Here is a 27,152-nt window from a genome sequence, read left to right as displayed (position 1 = left end):
AATTCCCTTTTCACAGATAATGAAATTAAATTATAAAGATGTATTTTATAGAATTAAATATAAATATGAAGAATTTAGAGACAGAAGGGACATTAGTGATCATTTAATCCAATGTCCCCCCCATTTACCCATTTACAAATAAATTAACTGAAGTTCAGAAAGATCATACAACTTACCTACCATCTCCCAGGGTATAAATGTCAGGATCAGATATCTAACTCAGATCCTTTGATTTTCAATTCAGAAATCTTTTCATTCCATGACTTACCCACAATAGTAAAGCTGCCTCAGTACTTTATTTAAACCAGGATTTTTGACTCTATGTTCAGTGTCATCTTCATTTTATCACATTGTCCACAAGGATAAAAAATGTAAGAGAAATATCAAATATGTTTCTTCCTTTAAATAACATTCAGTCTCATTGGAGGAGCCCAAAAATTAAATACACCGATACACAGAGAACTATTTGTAAGAGTCAGGGTTGTTATGTGCTTTTGTTTCTCTTTCATTCTCATCTATCTTCCACAAAGAGAAAGGGAGCCAACCTTCAATATTTCCATACAGCTTGGGAAAACATAGAAAAGGGAGAGAGAATTTTTTTAAAAAATAGATTTTTATTTATCAACTATTCTATGCAAGATACCATGCTACATACTTAAGGAATATAAAGCAGTTCTGTCTGAAGTACTCATACTCTAAGAGAATATATGTATGTTTAAACATATATTAGAGCAACAAGTTGGTACAGGTGTGAGTGAAGGATTTGGAGTAAAGAAGACCTGGCTCATATATTTACTAACAGTCTGACTAGACAAATAAAATCCTCTATCTCCCTCAGTTTCCTCATATGTAAAGTGAAGATAATAATAACAACTAACTTCCAGAATTATTGAGACAAATGGGATAATAAACAGACAGCATTTTGCAAACCTTAAAGGGTTATAAAAGTGCCAATCATCATCCTTCTTATTGTTATTATTCTTAGTGTTGGTATATATCAGTACACATAGCCACATTTTTACTGATGCTGTAAATTATTAGTATCAAATCAGTTGCATGGAAAATGAATGGTATAGGAGTTTAGGGAAGGGAAAGGTAATATTTGCTGCTGAGCTGATCAGATAAGGCTTTGTAAAAGCAATAGAATTTGGTATAGACCTTAAGTGAATAGAAGGGAACCAACCATATGCAAAATGGAGTGGGGAAAGTATTCCAGTTGGATGAAAAAGTTAAAAGCAAAGACTTAGGAGGCAAGTTAGCACACACAACATGAGTTTAGAGAGTAGCACATATAACTGTTGTTTGATTGGTTTTCAGTCATGTCCAATTCTTTATGACCCCATTTGGGATTTTATTGGTAAAGAAACTGGAATAGTTTACCATTTTCTTTTCCACTTCGTTTTACAGATAACAAAACTGAGGCAAATAGGGTTAAGTCTCTGAGACTAGAGTTGATGTCAAGAAGTTGAGTTTTCCTGACTCTGGGTCTGGCATTTTGTCCACTGTGCCACTCTCCACAATTTGGGTCATGGGAAAAAAAAAAAAAAAAACATTGTTTTTCCAGGGACAGGTAGGTGGTGCAATGGATGGAGCAGGAGACTTGAAGCAAGAGAGGCCTGAGTTTGCATACTGTCTCAGAAGCTGCTTTATCAACTAACTGATTGACTCTAAGAATATGCCTTAATCCCTCTGTGTCTCAGTCTATCCATCTGCAATAATAATAATAGCACTTCCCTCACAGGATTGCTGTGAGAATCAAAGAGGGTAACATATGCAAAATGCTTTAGAAACCTTAAAGTTTTTATTATACATAGCATTCCATTTCCTATTTTTGCTCTTGAGAAATCTCTCCTCCATGACTGCAATCCTTCCTCTGCCTCTTAAGGTCTCTTAGAATTTCTAACTTCCTTCAAAGCTCAGCTTAAATACCACCTCTTCTAGGCCTTTCCTGATCCCCAAGCTACTAGTGATTAACCCTCTCCTAAACTTACTTTTAAAACATTTTACATAGGTTTTTCTGTATATGTTTATAGCTGTCAGGAACTGTTTTATCTCTGTCTTTATATTCCCAGCACCCAGCAAACTCTTTGGTACATAGTGACAATAAATGCTGATTGTTTGATAGTAAGAAACAATGGCAAGGTAATGAATTCCCCATCTTTATAAGTGTTCAAGCAGCAGCTCAATGACTTCTTGAGTATGTTGTGGAAAAAAAATTATACATCAATCTGGGTGCTAAAATGGATGATCTTTGAGATTTTGAGGGCCGTTTTTATGCCTCTGATTAAAAGTATGTAAAGAAATTTGGAAGTCAAATTGTGGAAAACTCTTTATTCCAAGTATAGTGGACCCATCAAAAGCTTTTTAACTATTTTAAAGAGACATGATCAATAAGGATGCAATTTTGAAATATATCACCACTAACAAAATAGCTATCTCATACTTTAAGTTAGACTAGAACCAAATTCTTCCCTAAATATGATATTATATAATTGTTGGACCTGTTCAAATGTATGTGGATTGCCCAGTCACCCAGCATCTGAGACCTAAACTACACAACATCTCTTAATTGACTGTCTCCAAAATGCTTCCTGTCAAGCAGTTTGTTAGTAGCAAATATTAATTGAGTTGAATCAACGCCCTTGAATTCAACTCTGGCTTGTCTGTGGGAGGCTAATGATAATTGAAAAGAAGAATCCAAAAGATATTTGTATTTATTTTTGAAATTCAGTAAAAAAATAGACTCAGGCAGACCCAGACCTGGATTGATACTCAAACCCTTTTTCTAACTTCATTCAGTAATGATATTGGGCATTGCTCAAGCTTTTGGCAGAATTTACACTAATCCAAGATTAAATAAAAGCAGCTCTGTAATAGGAGTTGGGAGATCTAAGTTCCAGAATTGGCTTGCCCAGCTAACTTACTGTGTAACCTTGCGCTAATCAGCTCACACTCTTATCCCCCATCTGAAAGGAACGAGATGCTCTCTAAAGTTCTATCCAACTCTGATGTGACTGTCCAAAGTCCCATACAGATACAGATTACTTTTTTTTTTATAGAAGTAAACCTTACTCCACTCTAAAAGAGGAAAATCACTGACAAAACAAGTCATTTATCCAAAGATAAATGAATAATAGACAGAAGAGTTGTGGATAAACAATAATTGATGTAGAAATACCTGGACATTTTATAATGTTCAAGATCAATATGAGTCAATGGTGTGACATTACACTCAATTATCCAACCTTAGGCTAAGTTACACTCAAATATCCAACCTAAGGCTAAGTTGAGAGGCATGAGGTCCAGAGAAAGGCAGGAGATAGCTTTCTGCAGCATTCAGCCCTACTCATACCACAACTACAGTAGTGGTATACAATTCTGGGTATCATATTTTAGGAAGAACATTGGAAATATGGGTTATGTCCAGTGGGAAGCAACAAGTATATTAGGGGACTCGAGAATATGCCAGATGATATTAGTTGAAGGAACTATAGAAGAGAATAGGAAAGCCATCTTTAAGCAGCTATACCACATGGGAGAGGAATAAGATTAATTGTTCTTAATCCCAAAAGAAAGAAATAGGAGCAATAGGTAGAAGATGAAGGAAAGTAGGTCTCAGTGCAAAACTGGGGAAAGTATTTCAAATCTAGAGATATTCTAAAGTGGAACTAGTGACATAGAATGAGTAATATAAGAGGTAACCTCAGAGAGGAGAGATGAGCACTTATCAGAGTTTTTGTAAAGAATATTTTTATTCAGGTACATGAACAGCACAAGAGGACTACTGAGATCTGTTCTACCTAGGCCATTAAGTAGTGCAATGGATAGAGTTAGGGCTTAGAGTCAGGAAGATCTGAGTTTAAATATAACTTTAAACACTTACTAGCTATGTGACATTTGGCCAATCATTTCTGTTTTCCTCAGCTTTCTCTTTTGTAAAATGGGGATAATAATACACCTGTCTTCCAAGGTTGTTGTGAGGATCAATTTAGATAATTATAAAGCATTTAGCACAATGCTTGGCATATAGTAAGCATTATATAGATGTTAGTTATTATTGTTATTGTTATCATTATTATATCTGAAATTTTGTGAAGAACAAAACTGGTGAGAATGCCAGAATCACATTTTCTGGGATACATTGGTCATCTTTACTGTATTTAATGTATTCCCATAGGAGACTACCTCTAATTTTACAGGGAATTTTAAGAAGTCAGGAGGAATACATTAGCTACACAGCAATAAAACATTAAAGGATAGAGAACTTATAAAAAAGTACATGTGAGAATGGAATCCTTGGGGATAGTAATTCATATTCTCAATTAAGAAGATGTAAAATAAACTTATCAAAAGGTAAAGGAGGTTTTAACTCTTATTACTTGGCAGGATTTCTATGGCTAACTCTCTGGAATAGTTCCTTTGCTAGAAAAAATTATCATTATGAACTATATATATCATATACATATATATCAATTCTATGGTTAAAGTCTAAATTCTTAATTTTGATTAATGTCAGCATTGATAGCACTGGTCAAAACTGATAGCTATAACAATAAAACCAAAATTTCTAACGGTATCATAAACAAAGTAGCACCAATAGTCTATTTCGTGACCAAACATCATTTTAATTCCCACCATTGATTGTCATATTTTTTAGTCAAAGCAGCATATGTTGCTGCATTTTTGGATTTATCTGAGTCGTATATTCCATTTTCCTTCAAATTACAGAACTCTTTATGAATTAGGGAAGTGGAAATTAAAAGAACACTGAATTTTTATTCAAGGGCCATGTATTATAATCATGGTCTCAGTCAACAGATGTTGTTTTGTATGGGTGGAGGGAATACTCACACTCACCTCTCATTCCAGGAGTTTGGATTCCTCCATCGTACATGAAGAAGTTAGAAGAGATGATCTCTAAAGTCCTTTCTGTCTCTGTCATTCAATGGTTCCATGAATAAAATAATAATCCAAACAACTCTGGAATACTGATGACAACAACTCAAAGTGAACCCTCTCTTATGGCAACATATAGTGGTGTAAATGGGATATATGCTGTCTTGGAGGAGAAGGAAACACAGCTGTTGCTGGGCCTCTGGACATAATTATTAGCAAGATTTTAATATCACACATCATTTAAATTGTAATTTAAGCAAGTAGATGCTTTTTAATTCACCATCTGTGTAGTGAAATCAATAGTAGGAAAATTAGGCTGTGCTTTAATTAGACATAACCTGGTTGATTTGCTGTCAGATTGCAATGCCCATGATTGACGAGAAGGTGAATCCAACCACTTTCAAATTATATAATGGCTGGTCCTCAGTGATTTCACAAACATATTTTCACAAACATAATATGAATAAGTATAAGTACCCAGCCATGTGCACACAACCAAATCTTTGTTCATTTATTTTTCTTATCAATGGGGCAATCACTATCCAATATTTCATTCTAAATGATTTCATCTTTGTCTAGAATCCTCTTTGTGTGTTTTTGCCTTTTGTGATAGCTCTCTCCTGATCAGCTGTTCTAAAATATAATTCCATGGTGTGAGATGTTGGAATATTTTTCCTTTCACTGATATGCCCACTCATTTCCATGGAAACCTAGATCCTCAAAGGAAAAGCTCATAGAAGCCATAGTTGTTTGGAAAACAGAAAGTACAGGGGTTCCTGTGACTGCTGCGGTAACTAGGACTCAGGCACTTTCTCCAATACTATAATTTTGTTTTAGGGAAGGATAACTCGGCCCCAATATTAGACTTCATTAAACCAAAATGAGTTCTTTATTTGTCTTGTATTGTTTCATTAACAGTTAAACATAACTGGTGCATATGCTAATGTAAAGCATGTAAAATTATACTCAACATTCTCAAACACTTAGCAGTTTATAATTGCTTGATATTTCTTTAGAAATTTGGAGAAAGTACCTCCCTTCTGTAATCATGACATTCACATACTTCACCTGAAAAATTCTTAACTTAGCATCTTTCTTAGACTGATTCAAAAATATATTATTTTTGTAGTGATTCTCATTGTAAAAAATCCCATTTTGTCTTATTATTACTTGTAATTTTTTTCTCTTAATCATTCATTGTTTATTATATGTCAGGCACCATACTAGATTCTGGGGATGCAAAGAGAAAGAAAAAGAGAGAGAAGGAGACAGAGAGAGAGAGACAAAGAGAGAGAGAGAGAGACAAAGACAGACATGGAGGGAGGGAAAAAAAGAGGGAGGAAAGAGGGAGGGAGAGAGGAAGGGATGGAAAAAAAGAGGGAGGAAGGAAGGAAGGAAGGAAGGAAGCATGGAAGGATGGAAGGAAGAAAGGAAGAAAAGGAAGGAAGGAAGAAAAAGAAAAGAAGGAAGGAAGGATGGAAGGATGGAAGGAAGAAAAGGAAGGAAGGAAGAAAAGAAAGGAAGGAAGAAGGAAGGAAGGAAGGAAAGAAGGAAAGAAGGAAGGAAGGAAAAAAGGAAGGAAGGAAGAAAGGAAGGAAGGAAGAAAAAGAAATGGCTACTGCCCTCAAGGACCTTACATTCTATTGTTGCAAAAATGCAACAATATATAGTATCATATGGATGTATGCAAATTATAATAAATACTAAGTAGTTCTTCAGGTTATTTTCTTTACTTGTTATCCTCATATGCCTCAACCTAGCAAGGAAGTTCTTTGGGTTCTCAAAGTTCTGCGAGCTGAACACAAGCTCTAATACATCCCACCAAGGTGAAAAATCTTCCAGTGTGAGCCTACTGATGGATTCAGCTAAGAATTAGTTTTATTAGATTCAGAGAGACTCATTACCTGTTTGGTTCTAGCATGACAAATTTCGTGACAATTCATAAAACTGGTTGAGATATGGAAAAGCTTCAATCTTACATGGGTGGAGGAAATACACTCATGAAATCATAGATTCTCAAAGTACTGAAGGGTGATATTTTATATCCAATTTAATCTTTATGTATGTATCATCTCTTCTATTTATTATACATAAGAAGTGTTTTTTTTTTTCATTTTGATAAACTCTACTGCACCTAGCATTGTGCCTTTTACACAATAGAAACTTAATAACAGTTTGTTGAATGACTGGAGTAATGGATGGAATAAATGAATGCTTGTTCCTCTGTTCCACATCTATTTCTATAACTTAACTTTACATAACATCCCTTTTCCTTTGAAGATTACATTTCCCTTGTGGGAGTATCTTCAACAGCAAAGGGTATATTCTAATGTTGATTCAGTGCCCATGGGGCTAGGAGGATTAATTAATTCATTGCTGTATAGAACTTGGAGATCCTCAGATAGAAGGTGGAATGGAAGAGCAGCAGATGATTATTAAAGTATTAAATCCATGCTCTGCCACTAAATATAAGGCAGCTGAATTCTCACCAACTGTTCAAGAGAAAACGTAATTCCTACACATCTAGCCCCAGGGAAAAATGAAAGAAGAGCAGTTATAATGCACTGAGCTGGCTTTCAAATATGTTTATTTTTATTTTAAAAGTTCAGCGAGGCTATGCATTGTTGAGTCGGGTCTTCTTCACAGTTTGGTATTATTTATAAGATAAGTTTGGTGCAGAGATACAGGAGGAGGGAAAAAGCTTTTTCAATCTCTTAGCGATATAGGTTGAATCCCCACAGGATGAAATAAGGAGATGTGCTTAACCCATATTTCTTGAACTAACACGTATATTAAGCAGTTTATATGGGAATAACTTCAGCCACCCCTTAAAAGGCACTAGCCTCTGGGGTGGTGTGTAGCAGCTCTTCAATTGAGCACATGGCAACAGGGCCTTGCAAGCTTCAGCCAGCACAGAGCATTTTACATTTTTAAAAAAGCTGGAAGCAGCATATCAGGTAGGCAGAATTTAATTACCCTCTGGCAACCATCCAGGCCAGCAGGGTTAGCATCTAGTTTCCTGGAAGAGTTACCCTGTGATTCTGAGTACTTGCAATCAAGCTAAAAATGGGTAGAGTGGAGGGAAAATCGCCTCCTCTGTGTCATCAGTGCCTAAGGATGCCAACTCTGCTGAATATTGACATGCCTGTGAATTTGACTTGTCCTGAAGACCCTTAGCAGGTCACCTCCAGGAGACAATTAGTTAGCCCTAGTCAACATTCCAGAGCAGATATAAAGTGTTTGTTAAAGATAATGATCCTTTTGGGTCTTCTTCTGAAATATCAAATGCCTCATGCTAATAATAACTAGCTTTTATATAATAGCTTGCATTTTTGTAGCATTTAAAGTTGCAAAGCATTTTATGTATCATTTTATGTGATTCTTACAACAGCCCTAGAAGGTATGTGCTATCATCATCCCCATTTTACAGATGAGGAAAATTGTCAAGAGGGCTAATTGACTTACCCAGAGATCTTTAATTAGTAAATGTCTCAGCCAGAATTAATCTCATTCCAGACTCCCAGTCCTGCACTCTCACCATTGTATCATCTAGCTGCCTAATTATTGCTCCCTGCTTACTTTGTCCCTTGACTGTTTAGCCTTCTCCACCCCTATCTCATTTAATCAATCAGCCCCTACTTTAAGTAAAACATTATGTTGGGTACTTTGAAATGTACAAATACTATCATTCAATTTCATGCATATTTAGGAAGTGCCTACTATGAGCCCAGCATGCTAGTAAATTGGGGACATAGAGAAACCAAAGTCCAACAGTTTACCAATGAGAGACTTAAGTTTGGCTAATGGAGAACTTAGTGGATTGTGAGCCCCAGAGTAAAGACGATCAGAGCAGTCACTAATAAAGGCAGATGTGCCAGTGAGAAAGTAAAAACAATTTGAATCATTGGTGTTGGGCATGTAGAGTGGGTGATGTGACTAAAAAAGGAAAATCCTCTGGAGGCATTTCCCTGTGTGACACACTTCGCCAGGGTAGCCCTGAGCATGGACTCATGGAGTCAATTGGGTGGTGGCTGGTCTGGAGCACTACCTGGTATTGGGTCCTGCTGTACCTGACAATCCTCAAGGAAACATCCAAGAAACAGGTTGTGACAATAGAGCCTAGTCTGCTTTATATAACTAAATAAATATTTCTGAGCTTTCTTTTCTGTAATGTTCTTATTTTGATTTTTCTGGAGTCTCTGGAGTATAAATCCATCTCTATTGATGGAGGAAGATCTTAAAGTCCATTCTCTAAATAATAGAAATCTCTCTTTTCAGAATATAGTGATTATATATCAAAAACATTAATAGATATGTTGACAACTGTGTTCCTTTGTAAATTCATTTCAAATTAACAAACATCTAATAGGAATTTATTGCATGCAACATACTACTAGGTAAAAAAAAAAAAAATGAGATAAGATATAGTCCCTATTGAAAAAAAGACAATTATGGAGGTTTTGTTTTCTAAATATACTCACTGCCTTTCAAAGAGAAATTTATTAGTTTTTAGTGAGTACCTAAAAGGTACTGCTACTCTAGATACATACTCTTTTCCCTTTTCCCTTGTTCTCATTTATTAACAGTATTTATACAGTACTTTCTATTTCCAAAGTACTTTATTGTCTCTTATATTCTCATGGTTCTGTTTTTGTGTCCTATCACATTCGTGCATGGCACTGATCCACTCACATAGTTATAATGAGGAGAACCCTGAACTCTGACTTTGGCGGGGAAGCCATGGGGTAAACTTGAGAAACTCTCCTCTGGGACAGGTCAGCATCAGGGAATCAAGATAAATTGATTTCATTCTATATCTTGGTGGGATTAGCTATACCTCTATTCAGTTGAGTCCAGGACTACTATTTAGCTCGAACTTAAGTAGTCTCATTTAGCTAGAGATCTATACCTGATACCTCTATTGAGCTGAAAATTAGTCCAGGACCACTCCTACTGAGCTCTAATTTAAGTGGTCTTACTCAATTGGAAATCTAGGCTTGGGGGCAATGATCACATTGCATTCAATTGAAACCTCAGTCTCAGATTTCCTATTTAAAGGGCAATTTGGGGACTCATTTCTTTGCAAAGATTCAAAAGCAGGACCATGCCTAGCCAAGGGACCTCTTCTTGGCATAGCTGCCTGCAAGGACCCCTGCCTGCTGAGAAGAAATTCTCTTCTCAGAGTTAACCCCTCTTTATCTCTCTGCCAGGATTTCTCTATACCCCTTGTTTATCTCTCTGCCAGGATTTCTCTACTAGGATCCTTATTTCTCTGCCAGGATTTCTCTGCTAGATCTTTACTTCTCTGTCAGGACCTTGTCACCAAGTTGCTACTTAGCAAAAGCTGACTTCTTATCCAACAATAAACTTTCTTTTTGCCAGTCTAACTTTTCGGGTTTGTGAATCACATTGAACCTGTGTGCTAACCAGAAGGGATTCTCACAACTCTCTGCACTGCCACTAGTTGCATAAGCTATGACAATAGATACTTTTGTAGAGAGAGAAAAAACACACCTTTTCGGGGATTTCTAGCAAAGAAATCTCAGAGGGCAGTAGATTTGTTCATTTTAGGAAAGCTACTGATATGCTATACTTGGATCAGTTCGAGGAGTCCACTATATGCTAATTTTATCCTGTAAAGGTTGGTTAGAATTAGGACTAGTCTTCTTCCTTCCAGAGCCATTATTACCTTTATTAGTTAGGTCTTCCAGAGCTAGCTTTACCTTTATAAAGTAGCATTCTTTTGTAGTTAGACATCCTCCATTCCAGAATTAGTATAACCAAATCCATAAAACCAACCTAAGGCAGACATCTTGAAGTCAAAAAGTATACATTTAAGACAATCTAAATGATAGAAACAACTTGAAGCCATGGTATGATATCCTGGAAATTACAATCACATCATTCCCTCCCCAAATAGCTTTCTTGAAATTATAGTCACATAAGAATCAAATCCTGCACTATCACTTATCCTTTCATTGGAGTGGGAATGATTCTAAGAAATATATACTGCTCAATATGGATGAATATTAAAGGATTAAACTTTTTTTAACTTCAAGGACTTAACCATCATATTAGAATAATTAATTTTGGTTTAATTGGATAGTTTGGAGAAGGTAGGAAAATATCAGTGGATACTACATAAAATGGCACTTCACTGTACTTATAGTAGAACGTATCTTCTGAAGTAATTCCATATTTCATTTTTAAAAATATATTTCAATATGTATATATAATCAAGTATAGAATTTTTCAAGAATGATTAAAACAGAAATAAATTAGGGCTGAGACCACATATTTCCCAAGAAACTCAAAGAGAATTTTTATAGCTGAGTTTTAATTTCAGAACCCACAAAAAAGGGCTTGGGGGGAGAGAGATCCTGCAGATTCTTAACAATAGTGATAGCATTAGCTGATGCTTTAATATAACACATTTGTAAATGCCTTCACTAGGCCACAGGGCCCCTGATGTAGCAGCAGCAGTAAAAGCAGCAGCAACAGCAGCAGCAGCAGCAGCATGGAATTCAATCTTTCCCATGTCCTTGGAAGTTATTTTGGCTTCATGAAGTAATATCCTTTCCAAAATCACATGCAGCTATTTTCTGTGTGTGCAGTGTTTATGTGCAAGTCTCAAACTGAAAATTTGCTATGAATATTTTATGGAATACTTTTTGGAATTCTTTCATTTGTTCTTTTGGAAGGCATTGTCTGCTGTAGTTTTCATTGTTAGCAAAATATACCCACCTCCTGTTCCTCCATTGAATAATACTACAGCTGCAGTAAATAGGAATTCCAGGTCCTGTTTAATTTATGGTAATGATGTTAGTTGTGCTGTGATTCATATTTTTCATGTTTCTCTTATTAATTTATCATTTAATTGTTCCAAATTTCAAAATACTATAAGCTATTTATAATATATGCCTTTCAAAAAGACCTCCATAATATTCAGTTGCATGTGAGCAGCAGTTACATCTAGTGAAAGCTTGAGATTTATTGAAAGTATTTCTTTCAGTGGGTAAAGCCCCTTAGCTATGAGATAATAATAAAGCTAAAATCGTTTCCTATTGTCTTTTTGTCAACAGGGTAAGAAGTCTGTTTGAAATGATATTCTCATTCTACACAGTCTGCTTTTTTTTTTCATTACTTCCCGCATTTCCTTTTTTTTTTTTCTGTATCTCCAGGATAAAGTGTTTTTGGCCACTGTTTAAGACTATCCTTTTGTTGGTCTTAACTTTTCTCAGTTCTTTCTTCAGAGTTCCTTGCTTTCGTGTAGCAACTTTTTTTTTTCTGAAGGATACAGTATAACCTGTGTTTATCAGACTGGGGTATTTGTTTTTAAAACTATAGATAGCATCACAGAATGTCAAGAGGTAGAAGAGTCTTTATAAGCCATCTAATTCATAGCAGACCTGAACAAGAATCATCTCTATAGTATTCTGGATACCCATCCCCCTTGAGGCAGCTTAGTCCAGTTCAAAAAAAGTTTTCATACATTAACTTCACAATTATTTCTTTTCAATTTTCACCCCAAGTTCTTCCACCTGGGCTTAAACAAAACAAACTCTCCCTCTTCTATGGGTAAATAAACACTTTAATGCTAGAAAATAGGTATCACAACCGTAATTTTTAAAGAGTTGTCCCACACATCTCCTATATCAGGAAATTATCTAATGAAAAGGAATAGAACTTCTTGGGAGAGGCTCACTCATCATGTAATGACTGTGGCAGAGATAAGAGGCCAAACCAAAAGCAAAAAAAAAAAAAGTATTAGGATAGTAAGGAATACCGCTTTTGCTGATAGCAGCTTCAGTTTCTTAGAATCCAGAATGGTTTATTCCTTTTGAGGTCTGCTTAGAATACACAAGCAATCAGAAACATTCTGTGGTAATTCTGTTGCAAAAGTGGCACTTTTTCTATGAGAAGGAGAAGAGAAAAGAAAATTATACAAGGAATATAAGGGAGACTTTTAGGGGAAGTGTTTGCCATGCAGCTTACAGTTATCAGAATAAGACATTCCCCATTCAAAGGCACAATACAAGAAGAGTGACTAAATAGTTCTTACAACTTTGAAAGAGATTCTTTTAAACAAAACTGGTTAAGGTATCAATTCCGGCAAGACTTCAAGTATCTCTTATACAAAGTCAACAAATAGTTGTTTCAACAGTGGATAAGACCAAGTACTTTGCCATATCTTTGCATAGTCTATTATATTTCATTTCTCCTTTAATAGTAGTAAAGAAATTTATATGTCAGGTGACTAGTGGATTTCTACATTGTTAGTCCATCAAGAGAGCAATTGATAGCACAGTAGATGGAGTGCCAGTCCTAGAGTCAGGAAGATGAGTCTTCCTGAATTCAATCTTGCCTCACTTACTAGCTGTGTCAATCTGAGCAAGTCACTTGATCCGGTTTGCCTCAGTTTCCTCATCTGTAAAATGAGTTGGAAAAGGAAATGGCAAATAACTCCCAATCTCTGGAATACCATGAAGACCTCAAAAAGGGTCACAGAGTCAGACACGATTAAAGAACAACTGAACAACCACAAAATTAGCACTCCTTCACTATATCATGAAATAAATATGGTTTCCATTTTTCCCCACATACACATATATTAAGATGTGCCCTGATAAAATTGAGACAGACAATCTTCCCTCAGTTCCCCCAGGTAGACTCTGCATAGTGGAATCGAAAGAATGATAGAAAGAACAAGAAACTAGGACTCAGAGTCTATTCCTTATAACTTTGTGATTTTGCTCAATCTCAGCTTTCTTCCTCTGTCAAGTAGGTGCTTTTCCAAACAATATCTAAATCTTGTGATCCCTAATGATTTGAACCTACACCTTCTAAATCAGAGTTTCCTCTTCTTCTTATATATGTGCAAGTTGTGGGTCCCCACTCACATACTCTTTTTGTAGGTAAGAAACTAGAATTATTACAGTGAATTGGGACTTGAAAGTCCACATGCTTCAATTCCAGCACAGTTGTATTTCTAATGGTTTTGGTCAAAACTAACAGACAATGAAGAACCTAATTAAGAAAAATCAATCAGCGACAGGCCCAGCTTGGAGTGACCTCAAAAGCTGTCTACTCAGCCCCTTCATTTTACAGATAAGGAGAATAAGGTATTGGGGTGCCAAGTGGCAGTTATTTCCTAGGCCAGATCTAAAGCCAATTTCTCAACTCCAAAGTCACTGTAAGTTGGAAATACAAAGCACAAAATTCCCCACAAAAAGTGTTTCCTTAAAAATGAAAAGAGAAAAAATTTAAGAGAGGGTAAAAGTTTAAAGAATCAAATTCCTCCAGCTTTCAGAAGTATAGAAGCATAAAAGCAAGGGACCTAGCATTAGAAGTTCCATCTCTGCCACTTACTGGCAATAAGAACTTAGGTATTTTACTTAATCACTGTATGCCTTGGCTTTCCTAACTAAAGTAATTGGAATAATATTTGAGTTGGCTTTGAGGTCATAGCCTTGTTGTAAGTTTCAAATGATATAATACTTGTGAAAAACACTTTGTAAATATGAATGTGCCAAATAAACATGAGTTATTAGTAAGTCAAGCTACTATCTACATAGCTGTATACTAGAACCAGTTGTGAGAATGAACGCATTGGAGATTTAGGGGGTCAGATTCTTCAATACATGGTTATAATTGACTTAATTTTATATTATAATGGATTCTCTTAAAGTATGAGGTGATTTTTTTTTTTTGCTCAGAATTGTGCTGCTTTCTGTTACCCTAGAAATGTTTGCATGAAAATATAGTAGCAGCAAAAGGAAATCTGCAGCAAAATCCTTAATAGTTTATCTGAAAACCTTCAACATGTCAGCAGAGGGATAAAGGGAGCATCAACCTACTAGACCAAAATTAGGAACTCATATGCTCTTGAAAATTTCCTGAAACATTTTATGCCTTATTTAATGCAATTGTATAGAACTTGGAACTAAAAATTTGGGGTCAGAATTCAAACTCTGCTGTTTATCAGCCATGTGTTTGACTTTGGACAAGATATTATGATATAGTAAGTGACATGAAGACTGGATTTGGAGTCAGAAGACCTCGGTTCAAATCCTGCCTTACTACACATTTACATGCTTGACCACAGACAAAGCATTTGACTTTTCTAGACCTTAATTTTTTCATCTGTAGCATAAAGATACTAATACTTATACTATCTAAGTCCTAAAGAGTTTGGCTAAAGCATTATACTAATAATTTGTTAATTAAAGCATTGGTATGTTACTTAAAAATTGCAGCATTTAATCTGTAATCTGGTAATATAAGGAATTTAACCTTTAAGGTTTAAAAACAGTTTTCCTCATAGCGATCCTTTATAACAAATTGATGCAATTATCATTATTCCCATTTTACAAATGGAGAAACAGAAGTTCGCATAGATAGTAAATATAAAAATCAAGACCCATGGAACTGTAGGTCCAATGTTCTTTCTACAGGACTACACTGCATTCCAGATACCTCAGTGATTTTCCTTCGCATAAACTGGGGAGCCAAAATCATAGTATCATTTTGGGTAACTTGTCCTTGTAAAATAAATGAAGGTCATTCTTTTTCATACTACCCACATCAATAGATACCTTCTCCTATCCCATTCTGCCAGCCACTTCAGGTGTCCTATCACTCTAGTCTCCCCTCACATAGTTTGTGTCCTGTCATATGCTATTTCCCATTATTCAAGAAATATTATACCTTCCTCATCCAACTCTGAAATTTCCCATGATTTTGTAGAAGACATTGCTAGGAGTATATTTTTAATTTGGAGTTACACCTGTGGATAGACTATGATTTCACTGGTGATAAGAATTCCCAGTGAAGAAACTCCTTTCACCAATGGAGATTAATATGTGTTCTGTAATTTCTATATTTGCTTGGGGCCTTGAAAGCTTTAGTAACTGCTCAGGATCACACAACCAATATTGGTTCAGAGGCTCATGCCTAGATCTTCCTGAATATGAAATATGCTTTCTCTAGCTAAAACATGGCCAGAAAGTGTGTTTTTAAAGGAAGTGTGATGCCAGCCAAAGAATGCTGGCTTTGGATTAAAAAAAAAAAAAAAGTATGCTCCTTGAGGACAGGGATCATGTCCCAATTAAACTTTACAGATCCTCCATCCCACCCCATCCCAAAAACAATTTTGCTGGTAATGCTACTTATATGACCATGGGCGGGGTGATACAATTCTCTGAGGCTCTCTCTCCATTTTTATAATAAGAATAATACTGTCTGTACTGTGTGGCACCTCTAAAAATGTGAATTATTCTGATCATTATCTCTGTCCTATATCCTATGACTTTGAGAGTAAAAAATAGTTAATCAATAATATAATCTATAACAAAAGAATTAATATGACCTTTGCAATGACCTTCTTGAATCAGATTTTGAAACTCCCACCTAGCTTGACTAAAGCATTTGTAACTTAACATACTATTATCAAGTCAGACAGACTGGGAAGGATCTGGGGGAGGGGGGGAGGGAGGAGCTTTTTCAGCAGTCTTTAAATCACATTGAGAATGCAACTTCATGCATAACCATTTATGCATGGAGGATCTCTATTTTCAAGAATCTTATTTGATTCTAAATCTATTACAAGTAGGAAGGAAGGGAGGAAGCAAGGAAAACTAAGGCAAATTGAAGTTGAGTAATTTGCCCAGTTAGTAAAAGTTTGAGACCAGATTTGAATTTAATTCTTCCTGATTCTATCCACTTAACCAACTACTTCCCTCTAGTACCCAAGGATGGTCCCCACCTCTAGGCTGTATCTAGAATGGAAGTTCTAGGTTGAAGCTAATCTAGGAAGTCAATATTGGTTCTGCCTCACCTGATTCTGGAGAGAGTTTATTTCCAGGCTACCTGGAACTTCTTATTAGTTTATGGAGCAAACATTCCAATTGGAAACAGGAACCCCAGAATTTTTTTTGAATAGATTAAAAAAAAAAAAAAACTAACAACCAATAGAACTGACCATTATTTCTGAGTCACTTGATACAAACAAGCAGCAATAATCTTAGAGAAAGGAGTTGCTGGGATTATCCCAGTCCAGATCCATGCTGCAAAACCACTGTAACAGGGTCTTAACTGTGGGGATCCAAAGGTCTCCTGTGTGACTTCTAATCACAGGGCAATAGCACTTGCATTTGAAAAGGATCTTGGAGATCACTATTCAAACTGTTACCAAAAAAGGACAAGGGTTCAAAGTTTTTACATAGGGTCAGTAAAAAAAATATACGTATATATGCATATATATACATATATACATATATATGTATATATATTTAACATTGTCTTTTTAATTTTCATTCAGTTTAATAAAATATATAGCAAGTCAGTATAACAAATGAGTAAACATTGCTTTTTGTAAGCTTAATAAATGTCATATATGTATACATATATATAATTTTTCATATCATCAATGCTAATTAAAATACAAATTAACTTAAAATACTACTACATTCAGAAGAGTTTTTACCATTATATATTTTCTCAATCAATGGTACATATAATGTCATGTAGTCATCTGTAAAATGTTTTGACTTTAGCATAGCATCATAATTGAAAAGTTTGGGAACAACAGATTTAGTTGTGTCATTTTACACTTAAGAAAAGTGAGTCCCAGAAAGTTAGTCAGATGCCCAAGGTTATATAATTAATAAGTAGCAAATTCATGATTTGAACATTAATCCTCTGATACCAAAACTACTCTCTTTTTGCTTTACCATGATGCCTCTAAAGCTTAAATTTTAGATACTTTAACAAGAATGTTTCTATGCCTCATAGTAGTTGGTAGGCTCTAGAACATGATAGCTGAGAAATTCAGAGAACATGATATTGATGTTTTATTTCATGATATTTATTCTCAAGTAAACTAAAGAGATGCTATATGCTGTTTTCCATATTTTACAGATGGATAAACTGAGGCACAGGGAGATTAAGTGACTACCCCACGGTTTGACAGCCTGAGAGGACTAGAATTAGACCTCAGAGTTCCTGACCCCCAGACCTGTGTCCTTCATATTGAGCCACCACGCTGCCTCCCTACTTAAGAGAAAATACTTTCTATAAGGTAAATGGTGGCTTCTTCTTTGTTTGGGGACATATGGGATGTGCCCCCAAAAGTAACTACATCTAGGTATATCTCTATCTCTATATCTATCCATATTATATTTAACATATTAATATGACCTATGAATATATACTAAATGCTAAGTAACAGACAATGGAGTTTTTAGATTTTTTCTATTTATTTCTAAATAAGAGTCAGTTTGAGCAATTTTTAAAATATCTGTAACCTTTTATTTTAATCTAATGAAAAATCAATTTTCCTACAATTGACGTGAAAGCCAAATAAAACTTACCCCATTGAATCTATAATCCTTTGATTCCATAAAAAACTCCTTATATAACTTCTAACCTATGAATTAGAAGAGGAGCTTTGTCACCTCAGGAAAAAAGGTGCAGTCACTAAAAGCAGCATATAGTGTAATGACAAAAGATCCAGAAGATGTGGAGTCAAATCTGTTATGCGTTTGGCTTGGAACTTTGGATTATTCACTTAACATTTCTGAGCTTCAGAAATTCTGACCAGCTGAACTATGTTATGATTATGAGACAGATAAATAGATTTTAAAAAACAAGACCAAAAAAAAAAAAAACAGGGAAATATTGAAATATGAAAAATCAACAGGTACTTATGTGGGTTAAATGGACAGAGCTATACATGTGTGTGCATGTGAAGCAACACATAATACTTCAGACTTGTAAAGAAAGTTAGGAATCATCTAATCCAATCTATTCGATTTACAGAGGATGAAGCTAAAGCAGAAAAAGTAGTAATTTGCTCATGGTTTTATAGCTACTAAGTGACAGAGCTAGGGTGAGAATCCAGTTCCCCTTGCTCTATGAACTATGCTAAGCTGAAAATAAATTACCTTTACTAAATTTAACCATCTTCAAGAAAAACATGGATGGGGGTTTAAGGAGTGGGAATAGGAGGAACATACATGATATAAAACAGAAGAGTACTAAATCAGCAGGACAAAATTCTAATTAGAATTATCATTTGTTTGCAATATTTTTCCCTTCTCCTTGATGCTGTTCTAGTGGCAGTGCAGAGAGTTGTGGGAATCCTCTTTGGTTGGAGACATAGGTTCAACATGAAAGAATTCACGAACCTGAAAAGTTTGAATGGCAAAAGGGAAGTTTATTCTGTTGGCACTGAGAAGCCGGCTTTAGTAAGAAGGCAAACTTCTCAGTGATAAGGTCCTGGCAGAGAAATAATAAAAGGTTATCACTGAGAAGAAGGTCTCTTCACAGCGGGCAGGAGTCCTGGTAGCCTCTGTGCCAAGAGAAAAGGTCCCTTGGCAAAGCATACTGCTTCAGACTTCTGCAAAGATATGAGTTTAAAGTTATCTTTTTTATAAGAGATCTGAGATTGGAGTTTCTATTGAATGTGATTCCTTCAATGTTGTCGCTGCCCCCAGGCCCAGATTTCCAGTTGATTGAGACCACTTAAGTTATATCAGGTCAATATCTCCAGTGAGCTAGTGGTTCTGGATTAATTTTCAACTCAATAAAGGTCGCAGCTAGTCCCACCAAGATAACAGAATGAAACCATTTATCTTGATTCCCTGAGGCAAGCCTCTCCCAGAGGAGAGTTTCTCAGAGTTCATCCCCCAAATCAGGGAGTACAGTTTTAGGGTTCAACCCCATCATCCTCCCTATAGGGAAGCAGTTTCTATTCTGATCAATCATGAAATATTTGAACTTTATCTTTCTATACCCTGCCTCCTCTTTCTATGACCCACTCCCAACCCCAATTATTACCTCATCCCTCAGTTCAAAAAGCAGCTCTGCCATGAAACATTTCATGCTCCCACAATTATTAGTTCCTCCACACCACACCACATTATCAGTTCCTCTTTGTTTATTTCGTATATGCACATTGTTTCTTCTTATAGAATGTAAGCTTCCTAAAGTACAGTGTTGGGCACAAAGTACTTAATAAATTCTTATTTCTTATTTGATTAAAATGAAAAATAATCTATCAGTTATTTACCCTTTATGGATGACTGACTTATTATATTTTGGTCTTGAACTCATTCACACTAACATGCTATTTTAACCATCATTCACGTTTTAATTTTTTTAAATATACTTATCAAAATGAAAGGAATTTCTTCTATAAGAGAATAGTGGGGAAATTTAGAGTTGGAGAATCTGATGACATCATGTAGGATAAGTTCAGAAACTTAAAGGTATAGAAGCCACTGCTTTCCTGTTCTCTTCCTGCCCATGTCTTGAAATGGGCCAGTTTGATTTGCTACAGGCCTTAAAGGGCTGCAGAGAATAGCAAATGGCCTTGGAGGAGCTATATAACTAAAGACCGTAAATAGTACAGCCCAGCAAATACTGTAATTAGAAACTAGCAGTTGAATCCAAGGAAAAGCAGAAGTACATACTAACAGGACTTTCTTTACCCACAGGAAGAGGAATCTGTGACTTTCTGTCATAGCCTTCAAATTCCTATAGCCAGCCTGGTTCTAGCATCCATTTGCCAGCAGTCATTTTACTCTATCCCCATCATCCTCTTCTCAGCCAAATAACATTTCCTTACTGATAAATCAAAGTATAGAATCACAGAATTTTCAGTCTAGAAAAAATGTTAAGGATTATCTAGTCCAAATTCCTCATTTCAAATTTGAGGTGATTGAGGTTCAGAGAAAAAGAAAAGAATAGCAAGTTGTAGTCAAAATACCACTGAATGTGGAAAATCTAGCCTTTAATAAGTACTCTTTTTACGATCTATAATCCCACAGGGTAAGTCACTTCTTTCTCAAGGCCTTCATTTCCTCATGTGTTAAGTGTTATATGGAGAGAGTTGGTTGAAATGGTCTCTACAATCCTTTTCACTTCAAAAATCTATGTCACATAACTAGCAAATAGGGAAGGAAGTATTAGAATGCAGACTCAAAATCCAAAATTCTTTTCAAGTCCTGCTCACCCCTTCTTCTGTCCTTCAATAGATATTTGTTTCCTGGCACATTTGACATTTTTTTTAGCTAGTAGGGAATTATCTTTTTGTACCACAACCTCAATTTACCTGGTATCCTGAAATGCATTCCCCACCTTCTTATATTATTTCTTCTTCTGAGAGCAGCCTTGTCTCTCAAAGTCTCAATTTCCTCCTCTGTAAAAATAGAGGTTTGGGCTCCTAGAGGTAATAGGAAGCCACTGGAGTTTATTAAGTAGGAAAGTGACATGATCATTATCATGTTTCAGAAAAATAGCTTTAGTGGTGGAATGGAAAATGGATTGGAGTTAGGAGAAACTTGAAGCAAACAGGCCCACCAGAAGGCTAATACAGAAATTAAAACATAAGGTAATGAGGACCTGTACTAGAGTGGCAACAGAGTGAGATGAGAAAAGGGGGCATATTAAAGAGATGTTACCATACTGAAACCAAAAGACTTTGGCAAGACCTTGGATATGGGGGTAGGGAGGAAGAAAAAGATAGAGAAGAATCCAGGATGACTCACTCTTACATTGCAAGGTTGGGGGACTGGAAGGATAGTGTTAGTATCTCTAGTAATAGTGAAAGTAGCAGGAGGGAAGGGTTTAGGGGAAAAGTTCATGGGTTCTGTTTTGGACATATTGAATTTAAGTTGTCTTCTGGACATTCATTTTGAGACATCTGAAAGGCAATTGCAGGTGTAAGATTGCAAATCAGCAGAGAGATTGGGATAGGAAGAGTAGATTTAAGAAGCATTAGAATAGAGATGATAATTAAATCTGTGTGAGCTGCTGAGATCACCAAGTAGAGAAAAGGACATAGGGCAAAACAATTATATATAAAATGTATATTAGTATATATAAAATATATTATGTATAATATATAATTGCATATAATATGTATTATATATACATATGTTATTTATAATGATCTGAATGAAGATTCTGTAAAGGAAAGATAAAAGGAATGGTAAGATAGGTAGGAGAAAATGAGGAAAACATCATTGAATGGAGAGTTCCACTCTTATACCCTCAAAGGACAGTTGCAACAAAAGATGGAAGACCTCAAGTCAAGGGGAGGGTAAATTTGTATTATACTGAAGATTCACCACCTCCCAATTGGGAGATCTTGGCAGAAGGAGTAGCAGATGCCTTGTGCTAATAAAGATGGAAATGGCTGCTTTGGGGGAAATGGAATATATGTGACCTGACCACAAAAAGCTTTTCCTCAGAAAACACTATGTGCTGTTAAGCTGGAGACAGAAAGATCAGGTTCCTAGAATATCCAAGTTCTGAAGTCTTTCACATGAGGAAGGTGGCTGTGAGGCAACATCATGAAGAGGAAGACTCCTTACCAAGTGGTAGAAGGGATCTCAGAGGCAAACAGTTTATAAATAAGGTAACTGTGTCCCAAAGGCTAAGTGACTTTCCTAGAATCACTCAATCAGTAAGCCTCAGAGATAGAAGTAAAATCTAGCTTTTTCCAAAGATTCCAGAATCATGGTCTTTTCCACTGTACTCCACTGTTAGTTAAAAATCAGTATTTTTGATTAGAAAGGTTTTTTAAAAAGAGTCAGGATAGTGTGAGTTTCAAATCCTCTCTGAAATCCTGACATATTTAGGCTGCTGACTTCAGTTTTCTCATCTACAAAACAGGGATAATGTTGCTTATAGTAGTATTCTAAGTATATCATAAGGTTGTTGTGAGATTCAAATGAAATAATGCATGCAACATGCATTGAAAACTTTAAAGTTTTATATGAATTCAATTATTTTCCCCATCTTCTATTATAGCTAATGAGGTAGGGTTTTTTTTTTAAGGGAATCTTAGATTTGATAGAATCTTTCTGCTAATAAATTTAGTCATCTTTTGAATATATTATATTAGTTGCCTTTATAAATATCCCTAAAATCCATTTCCGGCAACACACACACACACACACACACACACACACGTGTGCGCGCACGTGCGTGTGTGTGTGTGTGTGTGTGTGTGTGTATGTATGCGCGTTTGCAAACTTGGTGGAGTTGAAAGGGTGAAGGTTTGCCAGTTACTATGATGCTTGTGGATGGTGTGTAAATAAAGGAGGAGGAAATGAGGGGGAAGTTAGGGGAATAGGAAGAATAAAAGGGCTAGATGAAGCAGGAAGAGTTCAAAGCTCTCCGTTTGTTCTACATTCTAGACTTTTTGTATATACCTGCCAACAACAAAATTGCTGATCTTTATTTACCTTTTTGACTAACACAAAACTATAAATCTGTCTATAGATCTAAATAACTTAGTCATGAAAGAGTCAGATCTTTTGACTAGTCATGCCTGTACTTTTTCCACTTATGAAACACTCTAGAGGTCCATTGCTAATCTTTACTGATGGAAGAAATGGTATGCTTTCAAGGAAATAATAGCTAAAGTTATTACAATTGATAACTGTTACACAGATCAGGACAAGGCAATCTACTAGATTTACTACATAAAAACATGTCTATTGTATCATAAAACTAGGATTCAATTGCTCTCTGTGTGCAGAAGACTCCTAAATCCACTTATTTATCTTCATCTATTTCTTGAACTCTAATCTCACATCTCTACCTATGTGCACCATAGGCATCTCAAATTCAAAATAACCAAAACAGTGCTCTTTTTCTTTACCACTTACTTCATCACTCTTTTCATTTTCCTCTTTCTATCAGGGACATCATCGTTCTTTGCAACTACTTAGATGTACAAAAAAATACATCCTTAAGTGAGGTCATTCTTGACCTCACTGTCACTCACACCTAATATACAACCAATTGCTGAGTCTAGTCAAATTCATTTCATCAATATCTCATATACTTCCCCTTCTTCCCTTTCTACCAAAAACCCCAATCTAATCCTTCATCACTTTTTGGCCAGATTATTGCAAAAGCCCCTAATCAGTTATCCTACATCTATCTTCTCTCTCTCTTCAATCTTTTTTCCCTACAGCTGTCAAATTATTTTCCCCTAAAACACAAATGTTACTATCTTGACCAAGAAATTTCATGATTGCCTTTAGGATAAAACACAAGCACCTCTACTTGACATTGAAATTTATTCACAATCTATCTGGCTCTAGCCTCTTTTTAAAGAAATTATATATTACTTATTCTCATATAACCTATACTCCAGTAAGCTTATCATGTTTGCTATTCCATGTAACAAAAAATTCCACCCCCCCACCATTTCCATATCTTTGTGTAAGCTTTCCTCCCTGCCAGGAAAGCATACCCTTCTTGGAACAACTAGATCCCATAGCAAAAGTGCTATGTCCTTTAAGAGACTTTCTCTGATTCCCTTAGTTGGTAGGATTGTACCCAAATTACTGTCTATGTATTTTGCATATGCTCAATGCATGCTTACTATTTATCTATAAACTTATTCTATAATTCACATCATAACCTTGGGCTTCCCTGACACACATATATTCCTTAGTAGGAATATATAAGCTCCTCGTAAGAAGATAATATCTCACTTGTATATTTAAATTTTGAGTACATAATATAATGTTCATTAGTTAAGATGTTTTACTAATGTTTATTTACTATTATTGAAGTAATGAAACATCTTATTTCATCAGAAGTTATAGAATCATAGTTTTATATCTAGAAGGATCTCAAAGGCCACGATCTTCCAGAAAGTATGAAAAATGAGATTTTGCAGCTATATTATGATTATTGCCCATCCATTTTGTGTGTGAGATACACCAGACATAAACTGGCTATTTGGGTGTCTTTCTCCTAAGCTGTTATTTTAAATTACTCAAATCTTTTCTTTCCCCATATAGGAAAAAAAAATAAAACACTTTAATTTATATCACCCAGAAGAGTAAGTTAAATTCCTCTCTGTCTTCTCAGAGGCACTTTTCTAAAGTTTCCTTCTTGAATCCCTTTTTTTCCTTTTCAAAACTCTTTTTTCCTGGTCATACCATATTTAGTGTTGTGTTCAGTTCTAATCAGTATGTTCTAGGCAGGATGCTAACAAACTGGAACATGAACAGATGGAGGGATAGGGGGCCTCTAACCTTGCCATGTAAGCTTTGATTGAAGGAAGTGAGAATAATCCATCTAAGAAAGGGAAGAATTAGAACCATAGGATCTAGCATTGGACAAGGCCTCACTTAATTTTTAATTTTTAAAAATTAATTTTTAAAAAATTTTATTCTTAATTTATAAGATAAAATAAGCATTTCCCTAACATAGTAAAAAAAAAAAAAAAAAAAGATTGCACATGAAATTGCAAATCTATTATGTACAACTTGCTGTTTTAAATATTTAATAAAGTTATCATGCAAATTTCTTTTTTTCTTCCCATCCCTACTCCCACACTATACAAACATGGATATTATATTTGTTAAATCATTCTATACATATTTTTATTTATGAGTTCTTTCTGTGGATGCAAATAGTGTCTTCCTTTATAGGTTCTTTGTGGTTAATTTGGGTACTTATAATAGTCAAAATGACTTAGGCATTCAAAGTTCTTTAAACAATATTGTTGTTACTGTATACAGTATTCTCTTGGTTATGCTCATTTTGCTTTTTATTATTTCATGCAAGTCATTCCATGTTTTCTTTTCAAAAATCAACAAGACTATCATTTCTAATAACATGGTAGTATGAAAAGAATCATCACATGGTGTGTGATACAGGGGTTCTCAATCCAAGGACTTTAAACTTTTTTTTTTGGAGAATATTTTGATAACTTCATTTAAATATAATTGATTTCCTTTGTAATTCTGTAGATCTTGTTTTATGTATTCAAGACATTCTGAGACAGGACCTATCAGTTTCACTAGGCCAAAGGGATCCATGATGCAATCAAGGTTAAGAAGCCCGGGGTAAAGAAAAGAGCAATTGATTTGGAGTCAGATTTAGTTCCAGATCTGACAATTGCTAGATATGTGACTTGAGAAAAATAATTTCATCTCTCTGCGCTTCAATGCTATCATATAAAATGAAATTTGACTATGTAATCTCTGTTTCCTCTGCCTCTAAATCTATATGGATCTATTCTTTCTAAGTAACACTATAGCTTGGCCTCAGGAAAAAGAAGGGGGATAGTGAGAGAACTATGACCCAAGGTGAATATTATATGGAGAGAGAGAGATTTTAGTGCAATATAAAGAAGAAATTCTCGATAAAATTATAGTTTCCCAACACTGGATTGGGCTTCCTCATAGATATATAATTTTTTAATTATCTGATCATTTGGGGAAAAAAATATTTAAAGAGAAATTTTCTTAACTTTTTTTCAAAATCAAAGGACACTTAAAAGATTACATTAAGCTCCCTATATTTTATTTCAATACTAAAACTGGAATCTTATTTTAAGATTTAGGAAGTGTTCCAAATATGTTCTCATTTGATTCTCACAACAACCTTGTGAGATAAGTACCATTATTATTCCCATTTTGTGAATCAAATAACTGAGGCAAAAAAAAAAAAGTTAGGAAACTTCCCTAGACTCACATAACTAGTAAGTATTTGAGACAATTATAACTTAGATCTTCTGACTACAAGTCCTATGTTCTGTGCCCCCAAGTACATATAACCTCAGTGTTTTATTTTGTTTTCATTTTTTTTTCATTTAAAAATAGAAATCCTATCAATTCATTAAAGTAATATTTACTATGTACCCACTTGATAGAGAATGGTTAGTGTAATTAAGACTCTATAAGTAGCTTTAGGACTTTTTTAGACTTTGTCATGAGGATTAATTATGAGGAATTTAAGAATAATTCCCTTTCTAATTTATAATTTGCTTAAATGTGATATTATTTTTCTTTCTTCCTGTTGTTTTGTTAAATGTAGATTAGTATATCTGTAGAAGGACTTTGAAGACAGAGGGCAGAATTAGCTGGTATCTTCAAGAAAAATCTGATATGAACAATAAGATATAACAAGTCTTGAATGGCACAAATAGAAAAAAGGAAGGAACCCTTGAAAGAATAATAACATGACTAAAAGAACAGAAGAAGGGGAGTCAGACTTAGAATAAATTGTGCATACTGAGAAGTAAGAAATAAGATAGGCTAGATTGGAAATTGATTCATTAGAGTATGTGAAAGCTAGGTAAAGGGCTTTAGAATTAATGATAAATGGCTATAGGGATCATTTAATGTTTGTTTGGGATTATAGGATTTAGAGATACTCCAGAATTTGAAGATCATATAGTTCACTATATTCATTTTATAGATAAATAAATTGAGATC

The 27,152-nt window shown here is 35.1% G+C and overlaps 1 protein-coding gene across 12 annotated transcripts in view; it reads left to right on the top strand.

Annotated features, from left to right (window-relative positions):
- Positions 1 to 27,152, top strand: part of MYT1L (myelin transcription factor 1 like) — a 692,774-nt gene that overhangs the window by 366,054 nt on the left and 299,568 nt on the right. For 11 of the 12 annotated variants that reach the window (XM_051976041.1, XM_051976033.1, XM_051976036.1 and 8 more), the window contains one exon: positions 17,815 to 17,974. The exons of the other annotated variant lie outside the window; for it this stretch is intronic. The gene's annotated coding sequence lies outside the window, so the exon portion shown is untranslated. The remainder of the gene's footprint in view (positions 1 to 17,814; positions 17,975 to 27,152) is intronic. 12 annotated transcript variants of the gene reach the window in all.

Source organism: Antechinus flavipes, chromosome 2 (genome assembly GCF_016432865.1).
Source record: "Antechinus flavipes isolate AdamAnt ecotype Samford, QLD, Australia chromosome 2, AdamAnt_v2, whole genome shotgun sequence".
In the NCBI taxonomy this organism is placed as follows: Eukaryota; Metazoa; Chordata; class Mammalia; order Dasyuromorphia; family Dasyuridae; genus Antechinus; species Antechinus flavipes.
The sequence above is the reverse complement of the archived record's forward strand: the minus strand, read 5'-3'. Positions and strand labels throughout refer to the sequence as shown.